Source organism: Bos taurus, chromosome 13, assembly GCF_002263795.3.
Source record: "Bos taurus isolate L1 Dominette 01449 registration number 42190680 breed Hereford chromosome 13, ARS-UCD2.0, whole genome shotgun sequence".
Lineage (NCBI taxonomy): Eukaryota > Metazoa > Chordata > Mammalia > Artiodactyla > Bovidae > Bos > Bos taurus.
Window position 1 is genome coordinate 64,953,835 of NC_037340.1, and position 19,487 is coordinate 64,973,321.

General features: G+C 44.0%; 1 protein-coding gene across 7 annotated transcripts in view; it reads left to right on the forward strand.

Annotated features, from left to right (window-relative positions):
* Positions 1-2,253: 2,253 nt before the first annotated feature.
* Positions 2,254-19,487, forward strand: part of PHF20 (PHD finger protein 20) — a 128,209-nt gene continuing 110,975 nt past the window's right edge. For 4 of the 7 annotated variants that reach the window (XM_010811483.4, XM_015474164.3, XM_005214740.5 and 1 more), the window contains exon 1: positions 2,254-2,296. The gene's annotated coding sequence lies outside the window, so the exon portion shown is untranslated. The other 3 variants (XM_059892644.1, NM_001168426.1, XM_025000666.2) reach the window with 3 other exon arrangements.

Consider the following 19,487-nt stretch of genomic DNA (forward strand, 5'->3'; position numbering starts at 1 on the left):
TGTCAGTATTTGTTCTTGCAATAGATAAGAAGAATTTTAATTTACAAATTGTGATGATTTCTTTACCAGGAAGTAAACTCCTTGAGAGCAGGGCCTAAACCTCATGCTGCTCTGTCCTGTGTCCTGTGTTCATGCTCAGTCATGTCCAATCTTTGTGACACTTTGGACTGTAGCCCACCAGGCTCCTCTGTCCATGGGATTTTTCAGGCAAGAATACTGGAGTGGGTTGCCATTTCCTCCTCTACGGGATCTTTCATGACTCAGTGATTGAACCCTTGTCTCTGGAGTCTCCTGCATTGTAACCACTGAGCCATCGTGGAAGCCCTCTGCATCTTTTTTTTTTTTTTTTCTGCCTTCACCATGCAGCATGTGGGATCAGACCAGGGATCAAACCCATTCCCTCTGCAGTGGAAGTGCTGAGTCATATTCACTGGACTGCCAGGGAAGTTCCCTACTCTGTATCTTTGATGCCCAGCTCAAGCCTAGGTCTCAATATGTACAGGTTGAATAAGTAAAGAAACATGCTGTATTTATATGGGGTCATGAATTCTTGACATTACTGTGGTGGTGGGGCAAAAAATTCTCTATATCCTATAATAGCCACTAAAATCTGGGCAATTTCATGTTAATAAACATAAACACAGAGGGTCCTGGGAAGATCCTTTCTTCCTGTATCTGAGGGTTTCAGTAGTTGCAGCATGTGGGCTCAGTACTTAGTACTGAGCTTAGCTGCTCTGTGGCATGTGGAGTCTTCCCAGATCAGGGATGGAACCCATGTCCCCTGCACTGGCAGATGGATTCTTATCCACTGTACCACCAGGGAAGTCCCGTCTACTCGTTATTTTCAATTATCATCCCCCCCCCCCGCCCCGCCCCAGTATTCTCTTCCCTTTCAGTCCTTCCCCAGATAAACAATGAACATCTATTATTTGTCAGGTTCTGACAATGCAGTAGATACAAGATAGTCCCTAACTCTAACTCAGGGGGAAAAAATAAAACAAAGAGAACAAACCAATTAAATAATTACAAGCTGTGTTAAGTACTCTGCTGAAAACAAACATTGATAAGGTAGAGAGCAATTGCCCTGTTTGAAGCAGGAGATCAAGGGGAGCACTTCTAGATTATGTGGTCAAAGAGGACCTTACTGAGGAGATGACAAACTGAGACCTTTTAAAGAGTCAGTTTTGCAAAAAGTAACAGCTTAGTCCATGGCCCAGTGCCTGGAAAGACCTTGCAGAGAACCACAGAAATGATAGCAACTTAGTATGGCCAGACAGCAAGGGTGGAGGATGTGATGGAAAGGTTGGTTGTTTTAAGCCGGGCGGTGACATGATTATATTTACATTTGAAGAGGTGCAATCTAGCTGCCCTGTTTTTCCAAGGTAAAATAAAATCGTTATTGCCTTCCTAAATAACAAATATTTAGCATTCCTCTTTGGAACTTCCCAAGTCCCACTGGGAAAACTTTTCAGACCCTTTGTGGGTGGCTGCAACTCTGACCTTGGTCCCCGGAGGTAGAATACAGCTTCTCTTCACACCAGCAATTGGAATCCCTTCCAAGGAGTTAATGAGGTAAAGCGCAGGAGGAGCGGTTCAAAGACTCTAGGTCGGGAAGGAACCTGACTTGTGTGAGGACTTGAAAGAGGCTTGAGAAAGTGGAGGAGTTGAATGCGCGTGAATATGAGAGAGGCAAGTTAGTACAGACTCTGAAAAGTCTGGCAGATAGGCTACGGTAAAGATTTAGATCTTAATCTGAAAAACAGTGGGCAACGGGCTTTGAGCATGAGGATGGCTATGAACAGAGTTGCGTTTTGAGAAGCTCTTGCTATCTGAGCATGAAGAACGGATTGGAAGGAGTAAGTGTGGGTGGAGAGGACAACCATCTGATGGTGGACTAGACTGGAGTGTTGGCAGCAGGATGGAGAGAAGTAGGAGGCTTCGAGGGGCATATAGGAGGCATAACTAACAGATGACGGATGGGGTCCAGTCCCGGGCTTCGTGTGATCACAGTGGCTATGGGTGAGTAGTGACTTCGTGCTCCGGATCCAGGCGCAGGCCGGTTCCCGCGCGTCAGGGCAGTGGGCGTGGCTCGCCGGAGCCGTCGCCACGGTGATCGGGTGGGGAGGGGCCGAGGGCGGGGCAGCTGAGGAGCTGCGTCACTCGGAGGTGGCGATGGTGCGTGTGTGTGGGGGGCGGGGGATACGCTGGGCGCGTCCCGGGGGTCACGTGGTGCGCAGCACGCAGAGTCCTTCTGTCGGTTGGTCCTGGAGCGGCGCAGCCGGAGCGGGGCTGTGAGGTGAGCTCGCGGCGAGGTGCGGCGAGGCGAAGCTGGCTGGCTGGGGCCGGGTCGGGCCGGGCCCGCGCCGCGCGCGCGCGCGCCGTGCAGGCGGGGACGATGACGGACGCCACCGCTGCTCCGGTCCCCTGCCCGGCCCCGCTCCCCGCCTGGCCCCGCTTGCCCTGCCCGGAGGGAGGCCCGGGGACCGCTGTTGAGAGCGTGGCGGGCGTGCGAGTGGCGCCCAATCCCCAGGGTTGCCTGCGGGAGTGACGGTGGTTGAGGCCAATCAGCGCCGCCCGAGGAGGTTGGGCCGCGGGGTGCGGGCCCAGGGCGCGGAGCGGGCCGTGTTGCGGGTGGGGGGAAGCGCTAGGGTCGGATCCTGAGCTTGTGTGGCCCCCGAGAGCTCCACCAACAACCCCTGCCCTTGCCTTGTGCTTTGGGAACGCGTTTTCTTTTATAGCCTCTTTAATCCTGTTCTGGGGAGCACACCCCTTTCTCAAGCCCCCGACTATGGGAGTGTCCCCTTTCTCTGTAGTTTTTAGAAAATGTGATCGGTGCAACCCTCTTTCTTAAACTCCATCCCTGGGATTTTATCTTAATTTCCAAAGCTTCCCCAGCTGAGGATGGTACCCCCTGACTGACGACCCCCAAATTGGGAGGACACTCCCTTTACGTGTCTCCACTCTGAATAAACGTCCCCTTTCAAATCTGAGGGTTCTTCCCATTTAGCGAGTTTCAAATCTGGGGCCCAGTGACCAGTTTTGGGGGTACTTATGTTCCCACAAATTCAGGGGAGACTTCCCTTTTACAGGCCTGAAATCTGGCAGAATGCTTTCCAGAATATCTTAGATTTAGGGGCCAATTCCTTTTCCCAGCCTTTCAAAATCTGGGAGAGCACAGTGTCCAGAGTCTACCCGAAATGAAGTCCAAATCCTGAAATTGTAAGATAAGTATTTGTCTTTACACAGGGAATTCACAGCTTTTCCCAATCACTCTGTCCTTGGGGTTCCACCCTTTTTCATGAGTTTTCCGAATCGAACCACCTTACCCAGATTTTCACATCTGACAGTGTGTGTTTCCTGCCCCCACTCCCCACCCCCCACGCTCTACTTTTGGTTACACAGTTCTCAGCGTGCAGCCACCGTCCTGATGTTTGTTAAATCTGGGAGGGCACACCTTTTTTCTTAGTTTGCTCATTTCCAGACAGTGGTCCTTGGTTCTTGAGCTTTGCAGCCAACGGGCAGATTTTGTTTCCTCAGTTTCCCTTTTCGGAGCCCCATTTTCCTTTAGGTGCTCTCCCGGTCAGGTAAGTGCACCTTTCGTCTGCCTTCCTCTGGTGAATAAATATCTTTGTTCAGCATGGCACTTTCTATGCTTCTGTGGCCTTTTCTCTGTACTCACTTCCTATAGTCTTACCTCCTGAAGTCCCCTCCCCCTGGGGGAGGATCTCCCCGCCCATCCCAAAGGGGTGCCTGTATGTTGTCTTTCATGTGTCTACTTTATCTTTCATCTTTCTGCTAACAGGAACTCTTTCTCTTGGCTTGCTCTATCCCCGGGCATTTTTCTGATTCCTTTCTTCCTTTGCACGCTGCTCTGCTTACTGGTGGCTGTAAAGATAGTCCCATTTCTTCCTCTTACTCTGGAAGTAGCCTCAAGTCCAGGGCTGCCTGACTCCCCAGCGCTGGATTTAAACTGAAAACGAATCCCCCCTTGTATTTCTTTGGTTATTCACAGGTCTCTTAATCCTGATGGTCTGCTGCTTATAAGATTCTGGTTAGAAGGATACTGCTTTTTCCTTTGCTTTATTTCCCTTCATTGGAAGACAAAACAAAACAAAAAAACGCTCCAGAGATTCTTAGTCTTGCTTCCAGCTCCTAAAGCTTCCTCATTGGCTCTTTTCCTTCCTTTTATCAAGAAAAGACGTCTTTTGGAGGAATCTCTTGGTCACTCTTTTTGTTCCTGGAGTAGAGGTGGGAGATGGATCTTTATCTCTCCTTGTGATCCTCTTACTTATCTGCCAAACCTTGCCCCCGACCCCCACCTTAAAATCTGCAAATGTCCTCTCCTAAGAGCCTCTCAGTAGGCTCTTTCTTTTGTATTTCCCTCTGTCTTTCCAGATCTTACTCAGGGCTTCTCAACCGGAACCTGAACCAGATTAATTTCTCCACAGCTGGAATCTCAAGTGCTTATGGGATAATGACACCTCTGACCTTTCTCCTTTTGGGGAAGTACTTAAGTGTGCAGCTGTATGAGGCCTCAGGGCGGGAGAGAGTATGAGCCTGAGAAGCAACCCTGGCAGGACAAGGCAGAAAAATACTGCATTTTCAGGACCACGTCCTTCTGAATCTCATTTGAAGATTGGATGTTTGCCAAGCACCTGCTTCTCAGTGATGCTGGGGGATTTAATGATACTCCCAGGAACCTGTAGGAATTAATGGGGCTTGTGGTGAAGTGTGCTGAACTTCGTGTTGGAACTTGAATAAAATGAATAATTTTATTGTATTTTCAGAAGAACTAAGCTTTTTTATATTTCATGTGCATGAAAACCCTGGAGCTGTGTTATTTCAGGAAGTGAAATAGATCCCACATTTATATCATATGATCATTAGTAAGTACCAGATTCACTGAAAAACACTATAGGTCTATATCTGAGCAGTATCTAATAAAATATGGTGTACAGAAAGTGAAGAGGTACTTTGTATCTTATTTGCCTGATTGGTACCCTATCTATGTACTGCTATATGTAGTTCACCCTTAAGGTATTCTACACCAGTGCTTCTCAAACTTGAATGTGCAAATAAATCACCTAGGGTGGGGAGTGTTTTGCTAAAATGTTGATTCTAATCCAGTGGGTTTAGAGTGGGGCCCATGTATCTGCTTTTCTAATTCCCCAGTGATGTTGATATTATTTTTCTGGAGAATTATTTTTCTTTCTTTATCTAGATGTGTATCCCTTAAAGTTTGTACAAGGCCACAGTCCTCTTTGGAGGACTACTGTTTATATTCAGTTATAGTTGTTCTAGCATTTAGCTTTTGAAATCATGGCCAGAACTTCTCCAGGAGTTTGATTCCTATTTATTTTGTCAGATTTAAATGCTTAACTATTTCTTGCTTGAAGGTGAACATAACTTTTCTTGGGGGGGTGGGGTGGGGGGTTTGGCATGCAGCATAGCTTGTGGGAACTTAGTTCCCAGACCAGGGATTGAACCCAGGCCCTTGACAGTGAGGGTACTGAGTCCTCCACTCCTGGACCTCCAGAGAAGAAGCCCTTGATCATAACTCTTGACATAAAATCATTCTAGTAAATACTGCATAGCCCATATAGTGACCAGCCAGCTTGTCTCTGGTTCCTCATCTGTCATCCTACCATGGGTAATGAGTCTGAGATAACCCAAGTCAGCAGGGTCGCAGGTGTTGGAATTACCAATCAGTCCTTCTGGGTTTTCTGGGTTCCAGAGATGGGCCTGGGAGAGGCAGGTGCCTGCACTTTGATTTGGGTATCTGTGGGAGCTTCACCAAGGTGAATGTGCTGGGAATATGGCCTTATTCTTTGATGAGAATCATGACCTTACGATGCTCTCTCTCCTTTTGTATCCACATCTGTCTCTTAAGTCTTAGTGGGCTTTTCCTTTCAGATCATCTGTACCTATTTCCCTGGCTATCACTTATTGTGGCCTTTCCCTGCTATAATCCTATTCTGGGCCCTAATCAGGACAAACCTGAATTTTTGTCCTCTCCACACCTCCCCCCACCCCCCTATCCCTCACATGAGTGTTAGATAGATCCTCTTCAGTAACAAATTTGATCTTGATTTGGCTCTAGTCCCAGCACTTCCACTCACTGTGAGACCTCAGGCAAGTCACTTAGTGCTACTGGACCTCATTCTCCCCATTTGTAAAACAGGCTGATTATCTCAAGGTCTACTGTGCTCTGAGCCTTTGTCCATACCTTGCTTAGAAACCCAGTGCCTGTGGGCGCTTGTTATAGCAGATCTGATTTCCTTCACATGCTCTGTTGGGCTTGCTGCCAATCATTTCCGTGTCCGAGTCACTTCTGCCACTAGCTCTCTAGCCAAGGCAGCTAGCTTGTCCTCAAACCCAACTTCAGCATTCTTCTGCCTCAGTGTCTCTGCCATTTCCATGCTTTAGTTCATTCGAAACTAAGCTTCCCAAAGAAGTCTTCTTGGGAAGACTTCTCTATTCAGTGTTAGCTACTAACCTGAATCACAAAGAGGGAGTCTGTAGTTTACACACAACTTTATTTATAGGTTCTCTTATCTGATGTGTATTTTAAAAATGTCTTCCCCTCCTCCTCACCCCAGCTTTCATTTTTGCTTTGAATTAGCAGAGTCGATAGAATGAAATTTAAAAATGAAGCAGGTAGTTAGCCCTAGGCTGGAGTTTGGGGAAAATAAATGTCATGCTTTTAGCTCTCTTCAGGTCTCCCAGATTGGGGGACAGAGGTGTATATAACCTCCTAATGCCCCTTCTTCATCTTTCTAGGAAATGATGAGTGGAGGGGGAGTTGTTTCTTGATGAGTTTTTTTTTTTTAATAAATTTTCTTTAAACCAAAATGTGTACTTAGTCAGACCTTCCTTGGTTAGGTCGTAAGCTTGGAGAAAGTCTTGTTTCTCTCTTACTCATCTCAGCAACTGCCTTTTACAGGTTGTTGATTAACCTTGGGGTAACCTGTTGAAAATTGAAACCTTGATTTGTAATGATGCTGTAACAGCTTTGCTGGATCTCATGTTAGGTGTCCAGCTGTCCTTTGTTTTCTTTGGCCAAATAATGGAAGAGATGAGCTTGTAGAAATCATGTAAAATTTTAGGAGCTGAGTATGAGTCACCAAACATAAAATAGGGCAGTTTTATCAATATGAGAGGGGAGGTGGTGCCTGAATCAGTGGACTTAGGGGAAGGAGGAAGAAGAGGGACCTGGGGAAGGGTTTTAAAGTGGGGCTTCCCTGGTGGTTCAGACAGTAAAGAATATGCCTGCAATTCAGGAGACCCAGCCGGGTTCAATCCCTGGGTTGGGAGGATCCTCTGGAGAAGGGAATGGCTACCCACTCCAGTACTCTTGCCTGGAGAATTCCATGGACAGAGGAGCCTGGCTGGCTACAGTCCATGGGGTTGCAAAGGGTTGGACTCGACTGAGCAGCTAACACTAAGATATTTGATAAGAGCTTATCCCTTGTCAGGAACATAATTCTAGGATTTTAAAGACTGACTCCCAGACATCTTAGATGAGTCTTTGGTTCTCTTTGTCCTAGTAGAGACCTGATTTTCATGAGGTCTCTTATTTGTGTGGAAAAGGTGCGTGGCTAGGTGGATTGACATATCTACCTTGCTTCTACAGGTGCTGGGATTTCTAGGTTATGGAACCCTTGCCTGGAAATGTGGGCATTTTAGTTAGTTTTTGGAGCACTCTCTTAGATCTTATTGAACATTTACAATTTATCTATTATTCTCACCTAGTAGACAAGAAAACTGAGATTAAGTACTTTATTTGTCCAAGGTCATTTGGCTAATGACCCAGGTTGCTTTGCCTTCAAGTTTGGTGCTCATATGTCCTCCTCTCAACAGCTGCCTTACTTTTCTCCCTCAGGGTTTGAATAAGTCACATTGGTCACAGCATCAAACAGGTGGCAGCCTGAAACGCAGGCCTGAGGCACTGCTGAGAGAAGATGTGGCTTCACCACCTCATCTCAGATTCCGTTCCTGACCGTGGAAACTTCCCTTAATTGTAGAAGCTAAACTCTCTCAGCTGAGGCTGCCTTTCTCCCCTTCTTGAGACTCTGGAGCATGGCTGGTTTGGGCTGCTTGACAGCCCCTTGGTCTCATGGAGTGGTGAATGCTGTCCAGAGTGCTTTGATGGGTAGGAAGTCGGTCGTGCTCTGCCCTGTATGAAATTTATGCATCATGCAATTCAGAAAGGCATGATAATTAAAGATGCCACCTTTCATGTCCAGGCTGCATGGTATGTGGTGGCGAAGAACCAGAATTTGGAGGCATCTGCCACGCTCTTGGAACTCCATGTCATGTGGGCGTGGGGCTCAAACCTCTTGGGACTTTCCCTGTGGCGTAGACATTGGAGACAGACTTCCAGCATGGCAAGTTACTAACCTATCTGGACCTGTTTTCTCTCTCAAGTATTGTACTAGCCTCACATCTATCATTAGAAATATTGGTAAATGCTGCCCTTTCTCTTCATTTCCTAATCTGTAAAATGGGAATAAGAAAATCTAATTTATAAGGTTGTTAAAACTTGGTGAGCTGTGACGAGTTGAGTATATGTTACCATTAATTTGTTTTATTCCTTTTATAAAATGTTTGTAAAATCCTCTCATTGATTTTGTTTCTTGATATTTCATCTGTAACTATGTTAGTACTCTCTGTAAGAGAGAACACTTAAAATTTGTTTATTTTCACACAAAGTAATTTAACAATCCCTTAATATCATTAGTGTTCAGGTTTCTCAAAGGCCTTTATAAAACATGTATATATTTTAAATTGAAATGTAGTTGATTTATAATATTGTATTAATTTCTACTGTACAGCAAAATGATTCATTTATACAAATATACATCCTTTTAAAAATATTCTTTTCCATTATGGTTTATCATAGGAGTATACTGAATATATCATACTGAATATAGTTCTCTGTGCTATACTGTAGGACCTTGTTGTTCAAAGTCCTTAATATTTTGGCCATGGTATTTGCAGGATCTTAGTTCCCACCAGAGATCTAACCTGGGCCCCCAGGAATGAAAGTGCCAAGTCCTAACCACTGGACCACTGGAGAATTCCCTCAGAGCCCTTATTAAAAAAAAGTTTAGTTTTTAAAAATCGAAGTATAGTTGATTTGCAGTGTGCCAATCTTTATTGTACAGCAAAGTGACTTGTTTGTATACATGCGTTCTTTTTTTTTAATATTCTTTTCCATTATGGTTCATCCCAGGAGATTGGATACCGTTCCCTGTGCTATATAGTAGGACCTTGCTGTTCATCCATCCTATGTGTAATAGTTTACATCTGCTAATTCCAAATTCCCAGTCCTGCCTTCCTCCACCTCCCACCCCCTTGGCAACCACAAGTCTGTTTTCTCTGTCTGTGAGTCTGTTTCTTTTTCGTAAATAAGTTCATTTGTGTCTTATATTGATGAGGACATGGCAGCCCTCTCCGGTACTCTTCCCTGGAGAATCCTGTGGACAGAGGAGCCTGGTGGGCTACAGTCCATGGGGCTGCAAAAAGTTGGGCATGACTGAAGCGACTGAGCATGCATGTGTCATATATCAGATTCCACATATAAATGATGTCATATAGTATTCGTCTTTTTCTTTCTAACTTCACTTAGTATGATAATGTCTAGTTGCATCCATCTTGCTGCACACTGCATTATTTCATTCTTTTTTTTTATGGCTGAATAGTATTCCATTGTAGATATGTACCACATCTGCTTTATTGCAAGGCCTTATTTTTAAATGCCGTATAAATACTGTGGGTTTTGGAGTAGGTCCTGCTTTTAAAATCCAAGCTCTTCCTCCTAGCCAGGTGACCAAGAGCAAATTACTTGCTCTAAGTCTGTTTTCCCTTCTCTGAAAAATTGGATAATACTGTCAACTTTTCTGCACTGTTGGGAATAAAGCATTTTTTCATGGATTAGCATGTGATAAAAACTCAGTAAAAGTTAACCATCTCCTGGTATTAATAACAAAGACCAGGAATATTGACTATTAAATAATTTTTATTTATCTTTAAAATCCCATGCACAATGAATTGGTTATAATTTAGGGAAATGTCTTTGGAGGTCCCATGGGTAATGACTCCATCTCCAAATTGTTTTACTTTGTAATATAGTGATACCTCAATTAAGGAATTCTGTAAAAACAGTTTAGTCAGGTATGTTTTAAAAAAGATTCCCTTCCCTAAAAAGAACCCACACAAACCCACTCCAGAGCTGCGTGACACCATTTATAGAGCCCTCCCAGCGACTGAAAACAGAGTACAGCTTTTCTTAGGCTCCAGGGGCGAAATTCTGGCCTGTCTTCAGGTGCCTGGTTCCCTGTGCTTTGCCTTACCGCCGTGCAGTAACACCAGTTCCTACACTCACCTGAGGAGAGCACTTTTCAAAGAGTCTCCATGGAATTGTCTCCTTGAATTCCTATATCCCTCAAGATGGGTGATACTGATCTCTTTCTTTTCTTTCCTCCTATTTTGTCAATGAGGAAACTAAGGTTATCTCATTAAAGAAGCATCTGACTGCCAAGTAACAGTGCTGCTTGTTAGACTCTGGGAGTGCCTATGAGGAGTTAAATGCCTGAGGAGAGATGGGCTCAGACACAGGCAGTTTCAGAGTAGAGTGCTGTGTTGTGATCCATGCAGCAGGCAAGGCTGCCATGGGTGAATAATGGGGTGGGCCCTGGCCCAGCAGCCCTTTGGGGAGGTGCTGATGGCTGAGCCCCATCTGAAGGACCTGGCAGAGAGGAAGCATCATTGCAGGGAGTCTGGGTGTGTGGGAGGCATGAGCAGTAATAACCTTGAGAGGTTGTCATGTGCCAGGCTCTGTGATAAGTAATTTTTGCTTTTTTTTGGCTGCATCATGTGGTCTGTGGAATCTTAGTTCCCTGACTAGGGATCACATGTGTGCCCCCTGTCCTGGAAACAGGGTTTCTTAACCACTGGACCACCAGGGAAATCCCTGTGTTAAGTAATTTTTATCTTCACAGCACCTATAGGAAGATTTATAGGAAGATCCCCATTTAACAGATGAGTAGCCTGAGGCTCAGAGAGGAAATGACTTGTGAAAGGTTATCTGGAAGATGGTGGAGCTGGGGGTCAAACCCAGGCAGTCTCTTTAGAATTCTGGCTCATAACCACCACGTGCCGTTGGCCCTCTGCTGAGTGTCTGCTCCACTTCTTTTAAGTTCCCATCTTTGACAGCCCCTGGTTTGACTTGGTCATAGTTGCTAACTCATTGGAGGCCTTGATGCTACACTGAGTAGTTTGAACTCTGTTCTGTAGGGGAACTACCGAGTTTTTTTTTTTTTTTTTTTTGAGATGTAATTGAGATATAACCTGAAGTTTTAAACAGAGGTGTCTTATGATCAGATTTATACTTTAGAAATATTAGTGTAGTAGCAGCAGCAGCAGCAGCAGCACTGATGAAGAGTAGCCAAGTTAGTTGACTAGTCAGATTACCTGGATTCATTCAATTCCTTGCCCCAGTACTTGGTAGGTTTGTCATTTGGGCAGCTTACTTTCTGAACCTTAGTTTTTTCAACTCTAAAATGACAATAATAATAATTCTCATCACAGAACTATGAGGTAGATACTAAATGAGATGATGTATATGTAAAGCACTTAGAATAGTGTCTATCATAAAGTAACCACTCAGAAGTCAGCTTATAAGACAGTATTGATTTGGATCCAGGGAGCATGTGGCTGGAGGTTTTGAGCTCCACTAAGAGTTGTTGGGTTTGTGTGTGCTAAGCTGCTTCAGTCGTGTGAGACTCTTTGTGACCCTATAGACTGTAACCTGCCAGGCTCCTCTGTGCATGGGATTTCCCAAGCAAGAATACTGGAGTGGGTTGCCATGGCCTCCTCCAGGGGATCTTTCTGACCCAGGGATTGGAACTCACTTCTCTGCTTTGGCAGGCAAGTTCTTTACCACTAGTGCCACCTGGGAAGCCGGAGAGTTGTCGCCTGAACTGGGCAGCTACTAGATAGTGGGAGAAACCTAGAAGTAGGTGTGACAAAATGGTGACTGAGAGTGAGATGTGAAGGCAATGCCCATGTTCCTGGCTTGGCACATTGGCCAGTCTTGGGACCTCAAACTGTGATGGGGAGAAAAGAAGGAACTTGTGAGGGTAAGATGATTAGCTCAGTGAGGTTGAGTAATGTGCCAAAGGTCAGTCATTCAGCAAATATATTCTGGAGTTAAGCCTGGGCTCCTTTCCACTGTTTCTGGGAAGAGCCCCTCATTTAACCAGTTCATTCTCAGTAATTCAGAAGATGTAAGCTCAACCTGTGTTTGTTGTCTGTCTGAATTTTAATTGTGGTAGAAAAAGACTTGACTTCTAGAGAAAGCATTTCAAGTATCTGGGAAGAGGGTAAGGGAATTTTTTTTAGCTTACTTCTTTTCTTTCTTCCTCCTTCCTTTCCTCCCTTCTTCCCTTGTTTCCTTCTCTACCCTCTCAAGTAAAAGAGGCTAATCCAATTCTTCAGTGTGATTTGGGCAAGCCTGAGGGAGTGGTAATGATTGGCTTTAGACTCTGTGTCATTGAGAAATTAGTGTTGGAGGGGCCTTTGCCCCTACTTGAAACAACTTGTCAGTTCTCTAGGACTATGGATGTGCTCTTTAAAAAAAAATTTTTTTTTAATTTATTTTTGACTGTGCTGGGTCTTCGTTGCTGCCCCTGGGCCTTCTTTAGTTGCAGCAGTGGGGCTACTCTCTAGTTCTGGTACGTGCACTTCTGGTTGCAGTGGCTTCTCTTGTTGTGGAGCCTAGGCTCTAGACCTTGAGGGCAGTAGCTGTGATACAAGGGCTTAGTTGCATGTGGGATCTTAATTCCCAGACCAGGGATCGAATCCGTGTCCCCTGCATTGGCAGGTGGATTCTTAACCCCTGGACCGCCAGGGAAATCCCTAGATGTGCTCTTTTATGTTCGTTATATTGAATACTATTTGTTAATGTTGCATAATAACAGTGACCGTAATCCTTTGTGTTTGATATCCTTTTTGCTAGTGCTACTACTATCACACAGCCATTTTATCACCAATATTGAATATTTGGTGTGTACTGTCCTGAGCACTTGACAACCATTAGCTCGCTTAGCCTCACAACCCCAGGAGGTAGGGGTTATTAGTCCCCTTTTATAGCAGGGCAAACAGGGAGGCTCAGTGATTTTTCTCGTCTTCACTTAGCAGGCAATGAGTGGAGCCAGGATTGGTCAGAATCTGAGTCTGAAACCTGACTGCTCCCATCCGTAAGCACTGCCTGGCCTTTCTCCCAGACAGAACTTCAGAAGAGCCCCCTTGGAAGCTTCCTCCTGAGAGTTGTAGTTGTCCCTGGACCTGCTGATACTGTGTGTGCTCTTCTGGGACTGTAGTCAGGGCTGAGGGTTGCAGCCAGCGTTTCCACCTCCTAGGCTCAGGGCGGTGGGGGACTGGAGGGAAGCTCATTCCTGCTGAGACATCTTGCCTCTAGGACTTCCCCTCTGCCTAGAACTCTTTTCCCCTAGATCTGCACATAGTTCTCTCCTTGTCATTTAGATCTCTGCTCAGACCTCAGCTCCTCAGAGTTCTAACAGCCTTATCTAAAGGATCCTGGCACGTCAGCTAGCTCACGTTGTTTCATTGGGTTTTCCACTGCAGAACTTACCCTCCCAGAAATGATCTTATTTGCATATGTGTTACCCTGTTTCTGCCTTCCCTGCTGGAGAACTGGGCCGGGGGTGTCCCGTCCTCTTGCTGTCTATCTCGGGGCCCTGGCACAGAGCCGGCTCTCAGAAAATACTGAATGAAGGAGGCATAAAGATTTAAGCTGCTCTTGTGCTTGAAGTGTCCTTCAGTTTGAAAGGGGGTTACATTAAGTTTATTTTTTTCTTGTTTTGTTTTTTATATATTTGTAACCTTTTTATTGTGCACCGGAGGATAGCAGGTTAACGATGTCGTGATAGTTCCAGGTAGTTGGCGGTGGGGGGCGGGCAGGAATGTCAGCCACACACATATATGTACCCATTCTCCCTCAAACCCCTCTCCCACCAGGCTGCCACAGAACATGAGCCGAGCTCCCTGTGCTGTACAGTAGGGCCTTGTTGTTTATCCATTTTAAATACAGCAGTGGGTATATGTTGATCCCAAACTCCCCAACTATCCCTTCCCCCCATCCCTCACCCCAGCAGCCATAAGTTCTTTCTCTAAGCCTGTGAATCTGTCTCTGTTTTATAAAGAAGTTCATTTGTATCATTTATGTTTAGATCCCACATATAAGGGATGTCACAGGATAGCTCTCCCTCTTTGTCTGACTTAGTATGACAGTCTGTAGGTCCGCCCGTGTTGCTGCAAATGGCGTTATTTCTTCTTTTTTTTAATGGCTGAATAATATTATATGTTATTATAATATCACATCTTCTTATCCATTCCTCTGTCGATGGACATTTAGGTTGCTTCCATGTCCTGGCTATTGTGAACAGTGCCCCACTGAACACTGGGGTGCATGTGTCTTCAGACCATGCTTTTCTCTGGATGCGTGCCCAAGAGTGGGATTGCAGGGTCATATGGTAGGTCTGTTTTTAATTTTTTAAGGAATCTCCATACTGTTCTTCCTAGTGGCTGAACCAGTTTACATTCCCACAAACAGTGTAGGAGGATTCCTTTCTCTCCACACCCTCTCCAACATTTACTGTTTGTGGATTTTTTGATGATAGCCATTTCGGCTGGTGTGAGGTGTACATTAACTTTAAAAGGAACCATCATTCTTTAATGGAGATTGAATTGCAAGCTTAGTGTAAGCACTGTTAGGTTACTGTAAAGCCCATTCTGTAGTTTCTGGAGGTTGCCAGTCTTTTCAGAGTTTATTTTCTCTTAACCCTGATGAGAGCCAACTCGTTGAAAGGTCTTGTTCCCTGCCCACCTATCACAAATTCATTGTTATTTTAAGTCCTTAGTCTCTTCTCTCCAGCACATTAGGGTTGCTGAGGGCAGGGCCTCCAGTTACCATGGCTACAGTACTCTTAAACCTCTCCCAAAATAAAATCCAGAGTCCATGTCAGTACATTAACTATAAATATATTATGAATTCAGAAAATTCTGCTGTTGTTTTTTGAACACCTACTTTCTGCTAGACATACAGGGGCTTTGCAGATCTTTTTTATTTTTCCTCCACACCGAATGACATACAGGAGCTTAATTCCCTGACCAGGGATCTAACACATTTCCCCTGCTGTGGCAGAGAAGAGTCTTAACCACTGGGCCACCAGGGAAGTCCCAAGATACACATTCTTTCTTTTTTAAAAAATAATTAAATTAATTAATTAATTAACTAGTCTTAGGCTGTGCTGGGTCTTCATTGCTGCAACTCTAGTTGTGAGCTGGGGCTAGTGTCTGGTTGCAGGGTGCAGGTTTCTCATTACGATGGCTTCTCTTGTTGCAGAGCATGAGCTCCAGGGTGTGTGGGGGTCAGTGGGTGCCATTCCAGGACTCCAGAGCACAGGCTCAGTACTTGTGCACAGGGTAGGTTGCTCTTAGGCATGTAGGATCTTCCTGGACCAGGAATCAAACTCATGTTTCCTGCATTGGCAGGCGGATTCTTTACCACTGAGCCATCAGGGAAGCCCAAGAAGTACATTCTTCAGTTCAGTTCAGTGGCTCAGGCATGTCCGACTCATGGACTGCAGCACGCCAGGCTTCCCTGTCCATCACCAACTCCCGGAGCCTGCTCAAACTCACGACCATCGAGTCGGTGATGCCACCCAACAATCTCATCTTCTGTCATTCCCTTTACCTCCCGCCTTCAATCTTTCCCAACATCAGGGTCTTTTCCAGTGAATCTTCTTCACATCAGGTGCCCAAAGTATTGGAGGTTCAGCTTCAGCCTCAGTCCTTCTAATGAATATTCAGGACTGATTTCCTTTAGGATGGACTGGTTTGATCTTGCAATTCAAGGGACTCTCAAGAGTCTCCTCCAACATCACAGTTCAAAAGCATCAATTCTTCAGCACTCAGCTTTCTTTATGGTCCAACTCTCACATCCATACATGACTCCTGGAAAACCATAGCTTTGACTAGACGGACCTTTGTTGGCAAACTAATGTCTCTGCTTTTTAATATGATTTCTAGCTTTATCATAGCTTTTCTTCCAAGGAGCGAGCGTCTTTTAATTTCATGGCTGCCATCACCACCTGCACTGATTTTGGAGTCCAAGAAAATGAAGTCTCACTCTTTCCATTGTTTCCCCATCTATTTCCCATGAAGTGATGGGACCAGATGCCATGAGCTTAGTTTTCTGAATGTTGAGCTTTAAGCCAACTTTTTCACTCTCCTCTTTCACTTTCATCAAGAGGCTTTTTAGTTCCTCTTCACTTTCTGCCATAAGGGTGTCATCTGCATATCTGAGGTTATTGATATTTCTCCCGGCAATCTTGATTCTAGCTTGTGCTTCAGCCAGCCTGGCATTTTGCATGATGTACTCTGCATATAAGTTAAACAGGTAATGGTATACAGCCTTGAGGTACTCCTTTCCCAATTTGGAACCAGTCTGTTTTTCCATATCCAGTTCTAACTGTTGTTTCTTGACTTGCATACAGATTTCTCAGGAGGCTGGTAAAGTGGTCTGGTGTTCCCAACTCTTGAATTTTCCACAGTTTGTTGTGATCTACACGGTCAAAGTCTTTGCTGTAGTCAGTAAAGCAGAGGTAGATATTTTTCTGGAACTCTCTTGCTTTTTCTGTTTTCCAGCGGATGTTGGCAATTTGATGTTTCCTCTGCCTTTTCTATAAATCTAGCATGAACATCTGGAAGTTCTCGGTTCACGTACTGTTGAAGCCTAGCTTGGAGAATTTTGAGCATTACTTTGCTAGTGTGTGAGATGAGTGCAATTGTGGGGTAGTTTGAACATTCTTCGGCATTGCCCTTGTTTGGGATTGGAATGAAAACTGACCTTTTCCAGTCCTGTGGCCACTGCTGAGTTTTCCAAATTTGCTGGCATATTGATTATAGCACTTCTACAGCATCATCTTTTAGGATTTGAAATAGCTCAACTAGAATTCCATCACCTCCACTAGCTTTGTTCGTAGTGATGCTTCCTGAGGCCCACCTGACTTCAGACTCCAGAATGTCTGGCTCTAGGTGAGTGATCACACCATTGTGGTTATCTGGGTCATTAAGGTCTTTTTTGTATAGTTCTTCTGTGTATTCTTGCCACCTCTTCTTAATATCTTCTGCTTCTGTTAGGTCCATACCGTTTCTGTCCTTTATTGTGACCATGTTTGCATGAAATGTTCCGTTGATATCTCTAATCTTCTTAAAGAGATCTCTAGTCTTTCCCATTCTATTGTTTTCCTCTATTTCTTTGCATTGATCACTCAGGAAGGCTTTCTTATCTCTTCTTGCTATACTTTGGAACTCTGGATTCAGAAGGTTATATCTTTCCTTTTGTCCTTTGCCTTTCGCTTCTCTTCTTTTCTCAGCTATTTGTAAGGCCTCCTCGGACAACCATTTTGCCTTTTTGCACTTCTTTTTCTTGGGGATGGTTTTGATCACTGCCTCCTGTACAATGTCACGAACCTCTGTCCATAGTTCTTCAGGCACTTTATCAGATCTAATCCCTTGAATCTATTTGTCACTTCCACTGTATAATCATAAGGGATTTGATTTAGGTCATACCTGAATGGTCTTGTGGTTTTCCCTACTTTCTTCAATTTAATTCTGAATTTTCCAAAAAGAAGTTCATGATATGAGCCACAATCAGCTCCTGGTTTTCTTTTTGCTGACTGTGTAGTTTCTCTATCTTTGACTGCAAAAAATATAATCTATTTGCTTTTACTATTGCCCATCTGGTAATGTCCGTGTGTAGAGTCATCTCTTGTGTTGTTGGAAGAGGGTGTTTGTTATGACCTGTGCCTTCTCTTGGCAAAACTCTGTTAGCCCTTGCCTGCTTCATTTTGTACTTCAAGGTCAAATTTTGCCTGTTACTCCAGGTATCTTTTGACTTCCTACTTTTGCATTCCAATCCCCTATGATGAAAATGATGTCTTTTTTTGGTGTTAGTTGTAGAAGGTCTTGTAGGTCTTCATAGAACTGTTCAGCTTCTTTGGCATTAGTAGTTGGGGCATAGATTTGGATTACTGTGATATTGAATGGGATCATTCTGTCATTTTTGAGACTGCACCCAAATACTATATTTCAGACTCTTGTTGACTTTGAGGGCCACTCCATTTCTTCTAAGGGATTCTTACCCACAGTAGTAGATATTCTTAAGGTTAGAAAATTCAAACAATAAAGTTAAAAAATGAGAAGTTAAATTTTTTTGCTCTATTCCTTTCATTAAGGGAACTACTGAACAGTTATTTTGTTCCTTCTTAGAGGGAAGAAACATGCATAGAGTATGCATATAATAGATATGCCTGTTTATATGTTTATTTGTATTAAAGGGGTCATACTGTATACCTGCCTCTACACCATGCTTTTTTTACTTGACAGTGTATCTTGCAGATGGCTTCATATCAGCATCTACAGCTTACCATTTTACCTTTTAATAGCTGTACCACATTCTGTTGTATAGATGGCCATAATTCATTTAAGTGGGCCTCTTTTGATGGTCATTTAATTGCAGACATTTATTGTTCATCCTCACAGGTAATTTGGCAGACTTTGGGGGCTGTATCTGTAGGATGTCGCTGGCTATGGGTCTGTTGGGTTGCAGGTATTTGCATATTTGTAGATAGTGCCAAGTTGCCTCTAGATAAGATTTTCCAATTTATGCTTCACCAACGGAGTATAAGCATCATTTTTCCTCATCCCTGAAAGCACTGAGTATTTTATGTTGAAATTATTAGCCTGAAGAGTGAAAAGTTGTTACTTTGATCTGTATTTCCTTTAGTTTAGGATGATGTTATGTGGATAAGGATAATATAATCATATGCTTATTAGATCTTTGTATTATTCCTGCCCCCCTTCCCCACAAGCCTCTCGCTTCCCTACCTGGGAATCTGCCAGTTCTTGCATTTTGTTCATTTTTAAGTGAGTTGTTTGGCTCTTTTGTTCTTGGTTTATATGCATTCCTTGTTAATAAAGTAAGTTAGCCCTTTGGTCATATGTGTTGAAGTTATTTTCTCCAAGTTTGTTGTTTGTGAAAGTGCCATTTAAACTGTATTACACAGTATACATTTAAAGCTTTCATTATCATTGATACAGGGGCATTGACTGCAAATACTGTACTTAAGGAAATAAACTAGGCTCTCTTGTCTCCTGTGGAGCAGTGAGCACACTTTGTAGGGTAATTTGGTTTTTTATTTTATTTTTAATTAAAAAATTTTTTTTTGACTTTGCTGCATGGCAACTTAGTTCCCCCCAGGGATTGAACCCATGACCCCTAACCACTGGACCACCAGGGAATTCCCTGTAGGGAAATTTGAATGTAAAGGAGTAGTTTGAAGTCCTGCCAGGGTCTTTAAAATGGAACCATATATGAGTACAGATTGCATCAGATT